This window comes from Ranitomeya variabilis, chromosome 7 (genome assembly GCF_051348905.1).
Source record: "Ranitomeya variabilis isolate aRanVar5 chromosome 7, aRanVar5.hap1, whole genome shotgun sequence".
Classification (NCBI taxonomy): Eukaryota; Metazoa; Chordata; class Amphibia; order Anura; family Dendrobatidae; genus Ranitomeya; species Ranitomeya variabilis.
In genome coordinates this window covers 242,331,724-242,345,678 of record NC_135238.1, presented here as the reverse complement: position 1 = coordinate 242,345,678, position 13,955 = coordinate 242,331,724, and the positions used below count along the sequence as shown (strand labels likewise).

At 52.2% G+C, this 13,955-nt stretch overlaps 1 protein-coding gene across 2 annotated transcripts in view; it reads left to right on the top strand.

Moving 5' to 3' along the window:
- Positions 1 to 3,122: 3,122 nt before the first annotated feature.
- The window catches only part of ZNF148 (zinc finger protein 148), a 32,082-nt gene continuing 21,249 nt past the window's right edge, over positions 3,123 to 13,955 (top strand). For both annotated transcript variants that reach the window (XR_013217886.1, XM_077273350.1), the window contains exon 1: positions 3,123 to 3,333. The gene's annotated coding sequence lies outside the window, so the exon portion shown is untranslated. The remainder of the gene's footprint in view (positions 3,334 to 13,955) is intronic.

Sequence of the window (13,955 nt, the reverse complement as noted above, 5' to 3'; positions counted from 1 at the left end):
CCCGTCCAGTATCATCACGGCGTCTGATTTTCCAGATGAGACCGTGTGCCCCGGCTGTGACGCCCGTCCAGTATCATCACGGTGTCTGATTTTCCAGATGAGACCGTGTGCCCCGGCTGTGACGCCCGTCCAGTATCATCATGGCGTCTGATTTTCCGGATGACCCCGCGTGCCCTGGCTGTGACGCCCATCCAGTATCATCACGGTGTCTGATTTTCCGGATGACCCCGCGTGCCCTGGCTGTGACGCCCGTCCAGTATCATGACGGTGTCTGATTTTCCGGATGACCCCGCTTGCCCTGGCTGTGACGCCCGTCCAGTATCATCACGGTGTCTGATTTTCCGGATGACCCCGCGTGCCCCTGCTATGACGCCCGTCCAGTATCATCACGGTGTCTGATTTTCCGGATGACCCCGCGTGCCCCTGCTGTGACGCCCGTCCAGTATCATCACGGTGTCTGATTTTCCGGATGACCCCGTGTGCCCCGGCTGTGACGCCCGTCCAGTACCATCACGGTGTCTGATTTTCCGGATGACCCTATGGCCCCTGCTGACGCCCGTCCAGTATCATCACGGTGTCTGATTTTCCGGATGACCCCGTGTGCCCTGGCTGTGACGCCCGTCCAGTACCATCACGGTGTCTGATTTTCCAGATGACCCTATGGCCCCTGCTGACGCCCGTCCAGTATCATCACGGTGTCCGATTTTCCGGATGACCCCGTGTGCCCTGGCTGTGACGCCCGTCCAGTATCATCAGGGTGTCTGATTTTCCGGATGACCCCGCGTGCCCTGGCTGTGACGCCCGTCCAGTACCATCACGGTGTCTGATTTTCCGGATGACCCCGTGTGCCCTGGCTGTGACGCCCGTCCAGTATCATCACGGTGTCTGATTTTCCGGATGACCCCGTGTGCCCTGGCTGTGACGCCCGTCCAGTATCATCACGGTGTCTGATTTTCCGGATGACCCCGTGTGCCCCTGCTGTGACGCCTGTCCAGTATCATCACGGTGTCTGATTTTCCGGATGACCCCGTGTGCCCCGGCTGTGACGCCCGTCCAGTATCATCATTGTGTCTGATTTTCCGGATGACCCCGTGTGCCCCGGCTGTGACGCCCGTCCAGTACCATCACGGTGTCTGATTTTCCGGATGACCCCGTGTGCCCTGGCTGTGACGCCCGTCCAGTATCATCACGGTGTCTGATTTTCCGGATGACCCCGTGTGCCCTGGCTGTGACGCCCGTCCAGTACCATCACGGTGTCTGATTTTCCGGATGACCCCGTGTGCCCTGGCTGTGACGCCCGTCCAGTATCATCACGGTGTCTGATTTTCCGGATGACCCCGTGTGCCCCTGCTGTGACGCCCGTCCAGTACCATCACGGTGTCTGATTTTCCGGATGACCCCGTGTGCCCTGGCTGTGACGCCCGTCCAGTACCATCACGGTGTCTGATTTTCCGGATGACCCCGTGTGCCCTGGCTGTGACGCCCGTCCAGTACCATCACGGTGTCTGATTTTCCGGATGACCCCGCGTGCCCCTGCTGTGACGCCCATCCAGTATCATCACGGTGTCTGATTTTCCGGATGACCCCGTGTGCCCTGGCTGTGACGCCCGTCCAGTACCATCACGGTGTCTGATTTTCCGGATGACCCCGCGTGCCCTGGCTGTGACGCCCGTCCAGTACCATCACGGTGTCTGATTTTCCGGATGACCCCGTGTGCCCTGGCTGTGACGCCCGTCCAGTACCATCACGGTGTCTGATTTTCCGGATGACCCCGTGTGCCCCTGCTGTGACGCCCGTCCAGTACCATCACGGTGTCTGATTTTCCGGATGACCCCGTGTGCCCTGGCTGTGACGCCCGTCCAGTATCATCACGGTGTCTGATTTTCCAGATGACCCCGTGTGCCCCGGCTGTGACGCCCGTCCAGTACCATCACGGTGTCTGATTTTCCGGATGACCCCGTGTGCCCTGGCTGTGACGCCCGTCCAGTACCATCACGGTGTCTGATTTTCCGGATGACCCCGTGTGCCCCGGCTGTGACGCCCGTCCAGTATCATCACGGTGTCTGATTTTCCGGATGACCCCGTGTGCCCTGGCTGTGACGCCCGTCCAGTACCATCACGGTGTCTGATTTTCCGGATGACCCCGCGTGCCCTGGCTGTGACGCCCGTCCAGTACCATCACGGTGTCTGATTTTCCGGATGACCCCGTGTGCCCTGGCTGTGACGCCCGTCCAGTACCATCACGGTGTCTGATTTTCCGGATGACCCCGTGTGCCCCTGCTGTGACGCCCGTCCAGTACCATCACGGTGTCTGATTTTCCGGATGACCCCGTGTGCCCTGGCTGTGACGCCCGTCCAGTATCATCACGGTGTCTGATTTTCCAGATGACCCCGTGTGCCCCGGCTGTGACGCCCGTCCAGTACCATCACGGTGTCTGATTTTCCGGATGACCCCGTGTGCCCTGGCTGTGACGCCCGTCCAGTACCATCACGGTGTCTGATTTTCCGGATGACCCCGTGTGCCCCGGCTGTGACGCCCGTCCAGTATCATCACGGTGTCTGATTTTCCGGATGACCCCGTGTGCCCTGGCTGTGACGCCCGTCCAGTACCATCACGGTGTCTGATTTTCCGGATGACCCCGTGTGCCCCGGCTGTGACGCCCGTCCAGTACCATCACGGTGTCTGATTTTCCAGATGACCCCGTGTGCCCTGCTGTGACGCCCGTCCAGTACCATCACGGTGTCTGATTTTCCGGATGACCCCGTGTGCCCTGGCTGTGACGCCCGTCCAGTACCATCACGGTGTCTGATTTTCCGGATGACCCCGTGTGCCCTGGCTGTGACGCCCGTCCAGTGCCATCACGGTGTTCGATGACCCCACATACATGTGGAGCCAGGGTGGTTACGGCACAATCCGTCAGACAGCTGAACATGGCGCCTTCAGTGACCAAAAATAAAAATCACCTGATTCTGCGCCGAGGAGACTCCGCCATTACCTGCCCCGACTGAGGGAACGCGCCACCCACGGCAGCCAATCAGATCACCGTTTCCATAACGTCACTTGGAGAGAAGAGATGAAAGCTGATTTCTGATTGGCTGTGATTGAGTGAGGTGATTTTCCCGCTGGTTCTGCGCTCGGTACCGTGCGGGCTCAGTGATGGCGCCGCCGTGTACAGCACAGGCCGCGGTATACGTCGTACACACAAGGCCGCACCCGCCCTCTTCTCCCGGCATGCATTGCGCGGGGCCGCCCAGTCTCCGGTTCCGGTGGGGGAGGAGGAAGAAACCGCCGCTGATACCGGTTGGACCGGCCCGGGACTCGGGAGAATGCGGGTGAGTGCAGGAATAGAGTCCAAATACAGGCATGAGAACTGCGAGGCCTCAGCCCGGGGAGGAAACTCAGGAAAGTCCGGAGGTCTGAGGAAAGAGCAGGCCGCGAGCACCGGAACCGGGGCTGGGGGAGGAGCCAGAGACGGGGAGGCGGGGCCAAACACCGGAGACCGGGGAGGAAGAGACTGCCTACAGGAGAGGAACCTCTGTATAACGGGAGGAGGAGGAGAGGAGCCTCTGTATAACGGGGAGGGGGGGAGGAGGAGAGGAGCCTCTGTATAACGGGGGGAGGAGGAGAGGAGCCTCTGTATAACGGGGGGAGGAGGAGAGGAGCCTCTGTATAACGGGGGGAGGAGGAGAGGAGCCTCTGTATAACGGGGGGAGGAGGAGAGGAGCCTCTGTATAACGGGGGTAGGAGGAGAGGAGCCTCTGTATAACGGGAGGAGGAGGAGAGGAGCCTCTGTATAACGGGAGGAGGAGGAGAGGAGCCTCTGTATAACGGGGGGAGGAGGAGAGGAGCCTCTGTATAACGGGAGGAGGAGGAGAGGAGCCTCTGTATAACGGGAGGAGGAGGAGAGGAGCCTCTGTATAACGGGGGGAGGAGGAGAGGAGCCTCTGTATAACGGGGGGAGGAGGAGAGGAGCCTCTATAACGGGGAGAGGAGCCTCTGTATAACGGGAGGAGGAGGAGAGGAGCCTCTGTATAACGGGAGGAGGAGGAGAGGAGCCTCTGTATAACGGGGGGAGGAGGAGAGGAGCCTCTGTATAACGGGGGGAGGAGGAGAGGAGCCTCTGTATAACGGGGGGAGGAGGAGAGGAGCCTCTGTATAACGGGGGAGGAGGAGAGGATCCTCTGTATAACGGGGGGAGGAGGAGAGGAGCCTCTGTATAACGGGGGGGAGGAGGAGAGGAGCCTCTGTATAACGGGGGGAGGAGGAGAGGAGCCTCTGTATAACGGGGGGAGGAGGAGAGGGGCCTCTGTATAACGGGGGGAGGAGGAGAGGAGCCTCTGTATAACGGGGGGAGGAGGAGAGGAGCCTCTGTATAACGGGGGGAGGAGGAGAGGAGCCTCTATAACGGGGAGAGGAGCCTCTGTATAACGGGAGGAGGAGGAGAGGAGCCTCTGTATAACGGGAGGAGGAGGAGAGGAGCCTCTGTATAACGGGGGGAGGAGGAGAGGAGCCTCTGTATAACGGGGGGAGGAGGAGAGGAGCCTCTGTATAACGAGGGGAGGAGGAGAGGAGCCTCTGTATAACGGGGGAGGAGGAGAGGAGCCTCTGTATAACGGGGGGAGGAGGAGAGGAGCCTCTGTATAACGGGGGGGAGGAGGAGAGGAGCCTCTGTATAACGGGGGGAGGAGGAGAGGAGCCTCTGTATAACGGGGGGAGGAGGAGAGGAGCCTCTGTATAACGGGGGGAGGAGGAGAGGAGCCTCTGTATAACGGGGGGAGGAGGAGAGGAGCCTCTGTATAACGGGAGGAGAGGAGCCTCTGTACAATGAGTGGAGGAGGAGAGGAGCCTTTATATAACGGGGAGGAGCCTCTATATAACGGGGAGGAGCCTCTATAACGGGAGGAGAGGAGCCTCTGTATAACGGGGGAGAGGAGCCTCTGTATAATGGGGGGGAGGAGCCTCTGTATAATGGGGGGGAGGAGGAGAGGAGCCTCTATAATGGGGGGAGGAGAGGAGCCTCTGTATAATGGGGGGGAGGAGCCTCTGTATAATGGGGGGAGGAGGAGAGGAGCCTCTATAATGGGGGGAGGAGAGGAACCTCTGTATAACGGGGGAGGAGGAGAGGAGCCTCTGTATAACGGGACGAGGAGAGGAACCTCTGTATATCAGGGAGGAGGAGAGGAACCTCTATATAACGGGGGGAGGAGAGGAGATCTGTATATAACGGGGGGGGGAGGAGGAGAGGAGCCTCTATATAACGGGGGAGGTGAGGAGCCTCTATATAACGGGGGGGGGGGGGAGGAGAATAGGAGCCTCTGTACAACGGGGGAGGGAGGAGAGAAACCCCTGTATAACAGAGGAGGATGAGAGGAGCCTCTATAAAGGGGGAGGAGGAGGGGAGGAACCTCTGTATAACGGGAGGAGGAGAGGAACCTCTATATAGCGGGGGGAGGAGAGGAGATCTGTATATAGACGGGGAGGAGGAGAGGAGCCTCTATAACGGGAGGAAGAGAGGAACCTCTATAATGGGGAGGAGGAGAGGAACCTCTATATAACGGGGGGAGGAGGAGGAGAGGAGCCTCTGTATAATGGGGGAGGAGAGGAACCTCTATATAACAGAGAGGAGCCTTTATATAACAGGAGGAGGAGAGGAACCTCTATATAACGGGGGAGGAGAGGAACCTCTGTATAATGGAGAGGGGCCTCTGTATAACGGGGGGAGGAGAGGAACCTCTATATAACGGGAGGAGGAGAGGAACCTCTGTATAATGGGGGAGGAGAGGAACCTCTGTATAATGGGAGGAGAGGAACCTCTGTATAATGGGGGAGGAGAAGGAGAGGAGCCTCTGTATAATGGGGGAGGAGGAGAGGAGCCTCAGTTTAACAGAGGAGAGGAGCCTCTGTATAACGGGAGGAGGAGAGGAGCCTCTGTATAACGGGAGGAGGAGAGGAGCCTCTGTATAACGGGAGGAGGCGCGGAACCTCTGTATAACGGGGTAAGAGAGGAGCCTCTGTATGATGGGGGGAGGAGAGGAGCCTCTGTATAACGGGGGATTAGGAGGAGAGGAGCCTCTGTTTAACTGAGGAGGGGAGGAACCTCTGTATAACGGTGGAGGAGAGGAGCCTCTGTATAACAATGGAGAAGAGAAGAGCCTGTATAGGAGGGGAGGAGAGGAACCTCTGTATAACGGGGGGGGAACCTCTGTATAACAGAGGAGGATGAGAGGAGCCTCTATAACGGGGGAGGAGGAGAGGAGCCTCTATAACGGGGAGGAGGAGGAGAGGAGCCTCTATAACAGAGGAGGAGGAGAGGAGCCTTTGTATAACGGGGGAGGAGGAGAGGAGCATCTGTATTACTGGGGGTGAGGAGGAGAGGAGCCTCTGTATAACGGGGAGAGGAACCTCTGTATAACGGGGGGAGGAGAGGAACCTCTGTATAACAGAGGAGGATGAGAGGAGCCTCTATAATGGGGGAGGAGGAGGAGACAGGCCTCTATAACAGATGAGGAGGAAAGGAGCCTCTGTATAATGAGGGAGGAGGAGAGGAACCTCTGTATGACTGGGGGACGAAGAGGAAAGGAATCTCTATATAATGGTGGGAGGAGAGGAACCACTATATAACGGGGGAAGAGGAGAGGAGCCTTTGTATAACGGAGGAGGAGAGGAGCCCCTGTATAATGGGGGGAGGAGAGGGGCATCTGTATAACGGAGAGGGGCCTCTGTATAACGGAGAGGGGCCTCTGTATAATGGGGGGGAGAGGAACCTCTATTTAACGAGGGGGGGGAGGAGGAGAGGAGCCTCTATATAACGGGGGAAGGAGAGGAGCCTCTGTATAATGAGGGGGAGGAGAGGAACCTCTGTATAAGGAGGGATGAGAGAAACCTCTGTATAACAGAGGTGGAGGAGCGGAGCCTCTGTATAATGGGGGAAGAGGAGGAGAGGAGCCTCTGTATAACAGAGGAGGAGAGGAGCCTCTATAACGGAGGAGGAGAGGAGCCTCTGTATAACGGGAGGAGAGGAACCTCTGTATAACGGGTATGAGGAGGAGAGGAGCCTCTGTATAACGGGGGAAGAGAGGAGCCTCTGTATAGGGGGGGAGGAGGAGAGGAGCCTCTGTATAACGGGAGTAGGAGAAGTCTCTGTATAACAGGGGGAGTAGGAGGAGAGGAGCCTCTGTATAACAGAGGAGCCTCTGTATAACAGGGGTGGAGCCGCTATAACGAGGGAGGAGAGGAGCCTCTGTATAACATGGGAGAAGCCTCTGTATAAAGGCTGAGTCACACATAACGATATCGTTGCACCGTCACGCTTTTGGTGACATAGCAACGATCCCGCTAACGATCTCGTTATGTGTGACAGCGACCAACGATCAGGCCCCTGCTGGGAGGTCGTTGGGGAATGATCAGGACCATTTTTTGGTCGCTGATCACCTGCTGTCATCGCTGGATCGGCGTGTGTGACGCCGATCCAGCGATGTGTTCACTTGTAACCAGGGTAAATATCGGGTTACTAAGCGCAGGGCCGCGCTTAGTAACCCGATATTTACCCTGTTTACCATTGTAAAAGTAAAAAAAAAACAGTACATACTCACATTCTGATGTCTGTCACGTCCCCCGGCGTCCACAGGGTTAAAACTGCTTTCGGCAGGAGTGCTGCTAATGCACGCTCTGCTGCCGAGAGCTTCACTGCACTGACTGTGTCAGCGCCGGCCGTAAAGCAGAGCACAGCGGTGACGTCACCGCTGTTACTGCCGGCGCTGACACATTCAGTGCAGGGAAGCTCTCGGCAGCAGCGCAGCATTAGCAGCGCTCTTGCCGAAAGCAGTTTTAACCCTGTGGATGCCGGCGGGGGACGTGACAGACATCAGAATGTGAGTATGTACTGGTTTTTTTTTTTTTACTTTTACAATGGTAACCAGGGTAAATATCGGGTTACTAAGCGCGGCCCTGCACTTAGTAACCCGATGTTTACCCTGGTTACCCGGGTGCTGCAGGGGGACTTCGGCATCGTTGAAGACAGTTTCAACGATGCCAAAGTCGTTCCCCTGATCGTTGGTCGCTGGAGAGAGCTGTCTGTGTGACAGCTCCCCAGCGACCACACAACGACTTACCAACGATCACGGCCAGGTCGTATCGCTGGTCGTGATCGTTGATAAGTCGTTTAGTGTGACTCCAGCTTAACGCAGGAGAGGAGCCTCTGTTAAAGTGCCCTGTGATCAGGATTGTGCTTAGTGACTACAGACAGTGTCAGGTCGGTGCCGTTATACAGATTACACTGATACCTGTGATCAGGATTGTGCTCAGTGACTACAGACAGTGTCAGGTTGGTGCCGTTATACTGATTACACTGATACCTGTGATCTGGATTGTGCTCAGTGACTACAGACAGTGTCAGGTCGGTGCCGTTATACTGATACCTGTGATCAGGATTGTGCTCAGTGACTACAGACAGTATCAGGTCGGCGCCATTATACTGATTACACTGATACCTGTGATCAGTATTGTGCTCAGTGACTACAGGCAGTGTCAGGTCAGTGCCGTTATACTGATTACACTGATACCTGTGATCAGGATTGTGCTCAGTGACTACAGACAGTGTCAGGTCGGTGCCGTTATACTGATTACACTGATACCTGTGACCAGGATTGTGCTCAGTGACTACAGACAGTGTCAGGTCGGTGCCGTTATACTGATACCTGTGATCAGGATTGTGCTCAGTGACTACAGACAGTATCAGGTCGGCGCCGTTATACTGATTACACTGATACCTGTGATCAGTATTGTGCTCAGTGACTACAGGCAGTGTCAGGTCAGTGCCGTTATACTGATTACACTGATACCTGTGATCAGGATTGTGCTCAGTGACTACAGACAGTGTCAGATCGGGGCCGTTATACTGATTACACTGATACCTGTGATCAGGATTGTGCTCAGTGACTACAGACAGTGTCAGATCGGGGCCGTTATACTGACTACACTGATACCTGTGATCAGGATTGTGCTCAGTGACTACAGACAGTGTCAGGTCAGTGCCGTTATACTGATTACACTGATACCTGTGATCAGGATTGTGCTCAGTGACTACAGACAGTGTCAGGTCGGGGCCGTTATACTGACTACACTGATACCTGTGATCAGGATTGTGCTCAGTGACTACAGACAGTGTCAGGTCGGCGCCGTTATACTGATTACACTGATACCTGTGATCAGGATTGTGCTCAGTGACTACAGACAGTGTCAGGTCGGCTCCGTTATACTGATTACACTGATACCTGTGATCAGGATTGTGCTCAGTGACTACAGACAGTGTCAGGTCGGCTCCGTTATACTGATTACACTGATACCTGTGATCAGGATTGTGCTCAGTGACTACAGACAGTGTCAGGTCGGTGCCGTTATACTGATTACACTGATACCTGTGATCAGGATTGTGCTCAGTGACTACAGACAATGTCAGGTCGGTGCTGTTATACTGATTGCACTGATACCTGTGATCAGGATTGTGCTCAGTGACTACAGACGGTGTCAGGTCGGTGCCGTTATACTGATTACACTGATACCTGTGATCAGGATTGTGCTCAGTGACTACAGACAGTGTCAGGTCGGTGCCGTTATACTGATTACACTGATACCTGTGATCAGGATTGTGCTCAGTGACTACACAGTGTCAGGTCGGTGCCGTTATACCGATTACACTGATACATGTGATCAGGATTGTGCTCAGTGAATACAGACCGTGTCAGGTCGGTGCGGTTATACTGATTACACTGATACCTGTGATCAGGATTGTGCTCAGTGACTACAGACAGTGTCAGGTCTGCGCCGTTTTACTGATTACACTGATACCTGTGATCAGGATTGTGCTCAGTGACTACACAGTGTCAGGTCGGTGCCGTTATACCGATTACACTGATACATGTGATCAGGATTGTGCTCAGTGAATACAGACAGTGTCAGGTCGGTGCGGTTATACTGATTACACTGATACCTGTGATCAGGATTGTGCTCAGTGACTACAGACAGTGTCAGGTCTGCGCCGTTATACTGATTACACTGATACCTGTGATCAGGATTGTGCTCAGTGACTACACAGTGTCAGGTCGGTGCCGTTATACTGATTACACTGATACATGTGATCAGGATTGTGCTCAGTGAATACAGACCGTGTCAGGTCGGTGCGGTTATACTGATTACACTGATACCTGTGATCAGGATTGTGATCAGTGACTACAGACAGTGTCAGGTCGGTGCGGTTATACTGATTACACTGATACCTGTGATCAGGATTGTGATCAGTGACTACAGACAGTGTCAGGTCAGTGCTGTTATACTGATTACACTGATACCTGTGATCAGGATTGTGATCAGTGACTACAGACAGTGTCAGTTCGGTGCTGTTATACTGATTACACGGATACCTGGTTATGAGACTTTTTTTTCAGATTAAATGTATATCACTGAATAAAATGATGTAATGCATAATATAGATGCGATCATGCCCCTGCTGAATGTGATTTTTTTTTTCCAATACATATTATATTCAGTATGTAAAATAGTTGGTGGGTGACTGAGGGATCGGGGACCTGTGATAAGCCATACAGATGAATATGTAAGCAGAGCTCCGCCCACAGCCCACCCCGCAGCTCGAGAATCTCATTAACTTTTAACTGAAAGTAAAATAAAGATCACACAAGAACCACAGGACGGATTTCATCAACAGGTATCTTTTAACTGACCTGAGATATAAGAGCCTATCATCCCCATACAGGTACAATCCAGCAGCTGTCGGCTGTACACTACAGCTGACAACTTGCTGCATCAGCCACGATCAGTGTTTGCACCGTTCATATCTGTTTAACCCCATAGATGCTGCTCTCAATAGTGACTACATCATTATAAATGGTTAACAGAGTGTGGGGGCTTCTCCCTCTTTATCCCAGTTGGTGCCCTCAGATCATGATTGTGTGGTCCTGATGTTTGCCGGCAATTCATGACCAAATAGCGGCCTCGGAGTCTGACTGTAGTAATCTGTTCAGAAGTTACCGACATTTAGGTGGTAAAAATACACATTTTCATTTCTGTCATGTCACTTTTTATTAATTCCTGAAAATCACCTGAAGGGTTAATAAATAAATACCTGACTGCAGTTTTCAATATGTCAGGGGGTGCTGTTTTTAAAATGGTATCACTTTTGGGGGTTTCCCAATATATGGGACCCCTAAAGGCACTTCAAACATGGATAATTACCTAAAAAAATAAATGTTGTAAATTTCATTGAAGAAATGAAAAATTACTGCTACATTTTTAACCCCTTTCTACCATTGGACGTACTATTCCGTCCATGTGGGGTGGGCCCTACTTCCCAAGAACGGAATAGTACATCCAGAGCGACCAGCCGCGCTCACGGGGGGAGCGCGGCCGGGTGTCAGCTGACTATCGCAGCTGATATCCGGCGCTATGTGCCAGGAGCGGTCACGGATCGCCCCCGGCACATTAACCCCCGGCACACTGCGATCAAACATGTTCGCAGTGTTCCGGCGGTATAGGGAAGCATCGCGCAGGGAGGGGGCTCCCTGCGTGCTTCCCTGAGACCCTCAGTACAAGGCGATGTGCTCACCTTGTACCGAGCGTCTCCTCCCTGCAGGCCCCGGATCAAAAATGGCCGCGGGGCTGCATCCGGGTCCTGCAGGGAGGTGGCTTTCCAAGCGCCTGCTCAGAGCAAGCGCTGGTAAGCTGAGAGCAGTGCAAGTCAGATCGCTGATCTGACACAGTGCTCTGCAAAGTGTCAGATCAGCAATCTGTCACTATACAGTGATGTCCCCCCTGGGACAAAGTAAAAAAAAAAAAAATCCTAAATAAATAATAATAATAATCAAAAAATATTGTTACAATAAATACATTCCTTTATCTAAATAAAAAAAACAAAACCATAAAAGTACACATATTAGTATCGCTGCGTCCGTAACGACCCGACCTATAAAACTGTCCAACTATTTAACCCCTTCAGTGAACACAGTAAAAAAAGGCAAAAAACAACGCTTTATTATCATACCGCCGAACAAAAAGTGGAATAACACGCGATCAAAAAGACTGATATAAATAACCATAATACCGCTGAAAACGTCATCTTGTCCCGCAATAAACGAGCCGCCATACATCGTCATCAAAGAAAAAATAAGTTATAGTCCTCAGAATAAAGCGATGCAAAAATAATTATTTTTTCTATAAAATAGTTTTTATCGCATAAAAGCGCCAAAACATAAAAAAATGATATAAATGAGGTATCGCTGTAATCGTACTGACCCGAAGAATAAAACTGCTTTATCCATTTTACCAAACGTGGAACGGTATAAACGCCTCCCCAAAAACAAATTCATGAATAGCTGGTTTTGGTCGTTCTGCCTCACAAAAATTGGAATAAAAGCGATCAAAAAACGTTACATGCCCGAAAATGTTACCAATAAAAACGTCAACTCGTCCCGCAAAAAACAAGACCTCACATGACTCTGTGGACCAAAATATGGAAAAATTATAGCTCTCAAAATGTGGAGACGCAAAAATGTTTTTTGCAATAAAAAGCGTCTTTCAGTGTGTGACGGCTGCCAATCATAAAAATCCGCTAAAAAACACACTATAAAAGAAAATCAAACCCCCCTTCATCACCCCCTTAGTTAGCGAAAAATTAAAAAAATGTATTTCCCCATTTTCTCCCATTTTTTTCCGGTTAGGGTTAGGGTTTGGATTACATTTAAGGTTGGGAATAGGGTTGGTATTAGGGTTAGGGGTGTGGTTAGGGTTACCCTTGGGATTAGGGTTAGGGATGTGTTTGGATTAGGGTTTCATTATAATTGGGGGGTTTCCACTGTTCAGGCACATCAGGGGCTCTCCAAACGCGACATGGCGTCCGATCTCAATTCCAGCCAATTCTGCGTTGAAAAAGTAAAACAGTGCTCCTTCCCTTGCGAGCTCTCCTGTGCGCCCAAACAGGGGTTTACCCCAACATGGGGTATCAGGGTACTCAGGACACATTGGACAAAAACTTTTGGGGTCCAATTTCTCCTGTTACCCTTGGGAAAATACAAAACTGGGGGCTAAAAAATAATTTTTGTGGAAAAAAAAGGATTTCTTATTTTCACGGCTCTGCATTATAAACTGTAGTGAAACACTTGGGGGTTCAAAGTTCTCACAACACATCTAGATAAGTTCCTTGGGGGGTCTAGTTTCCAGTATGGGGTCACTTGTTGAGGGTTTCTACTGTTAGGTACATCAGGGGCTCTCCAAATGCGACATGGCGTCCGATCTCAATTCCAGCCAATTCTGCATTGAAAAGTCAGACGGCGCTCTTTAGGGGCTTTGCAAATGCAATGTGATGCCTGCAGACCAATCCAACTAAGTCTGCATTCCAAATGGCGCTCCTTCCCTTCCGAGCTCTGCCATGCGCTCAAATGGTGGTTCCCCCCCCACATATGGGGTATCAGCGTACTCAGACAAATTGGACAACAACTTTTGGGGTCCAATTTCAACTGTTACCCTTGGAAAAATAAAAAACTGGGGGCTAAAAAATAATTTTTGTGGGAAATTTTTTATTTTTATTTTCACGGCTCTGTGTTATAAACTGTAGTGAAACACTTGGGGGTTCAAAGCTCTCACAACACATCTAGATAAGTTCCTTAGGGGGTCTACTTTCCAAAATGGTGTCATTTGTGGGGGGTTTCAATGTTTAGGCACATCAGTGGCACTCCAAATGCAACATGGTGTCCCATCTCAATTCCAGTCAATTTTGCATTGAAAAGTCAAACGGCGCTCCTTCCCTTCCGAGCTCTGCCATGCATCCAAACAGTGGTTTACCCCCACATATGGGGTATCGGCGTACTCAGGACAAATTGTACAACATCTTTTGGGGTCCATTTTCTCCTGTTACCCTTGGTAAAATAAAACAAATTGAAGCTGAAGT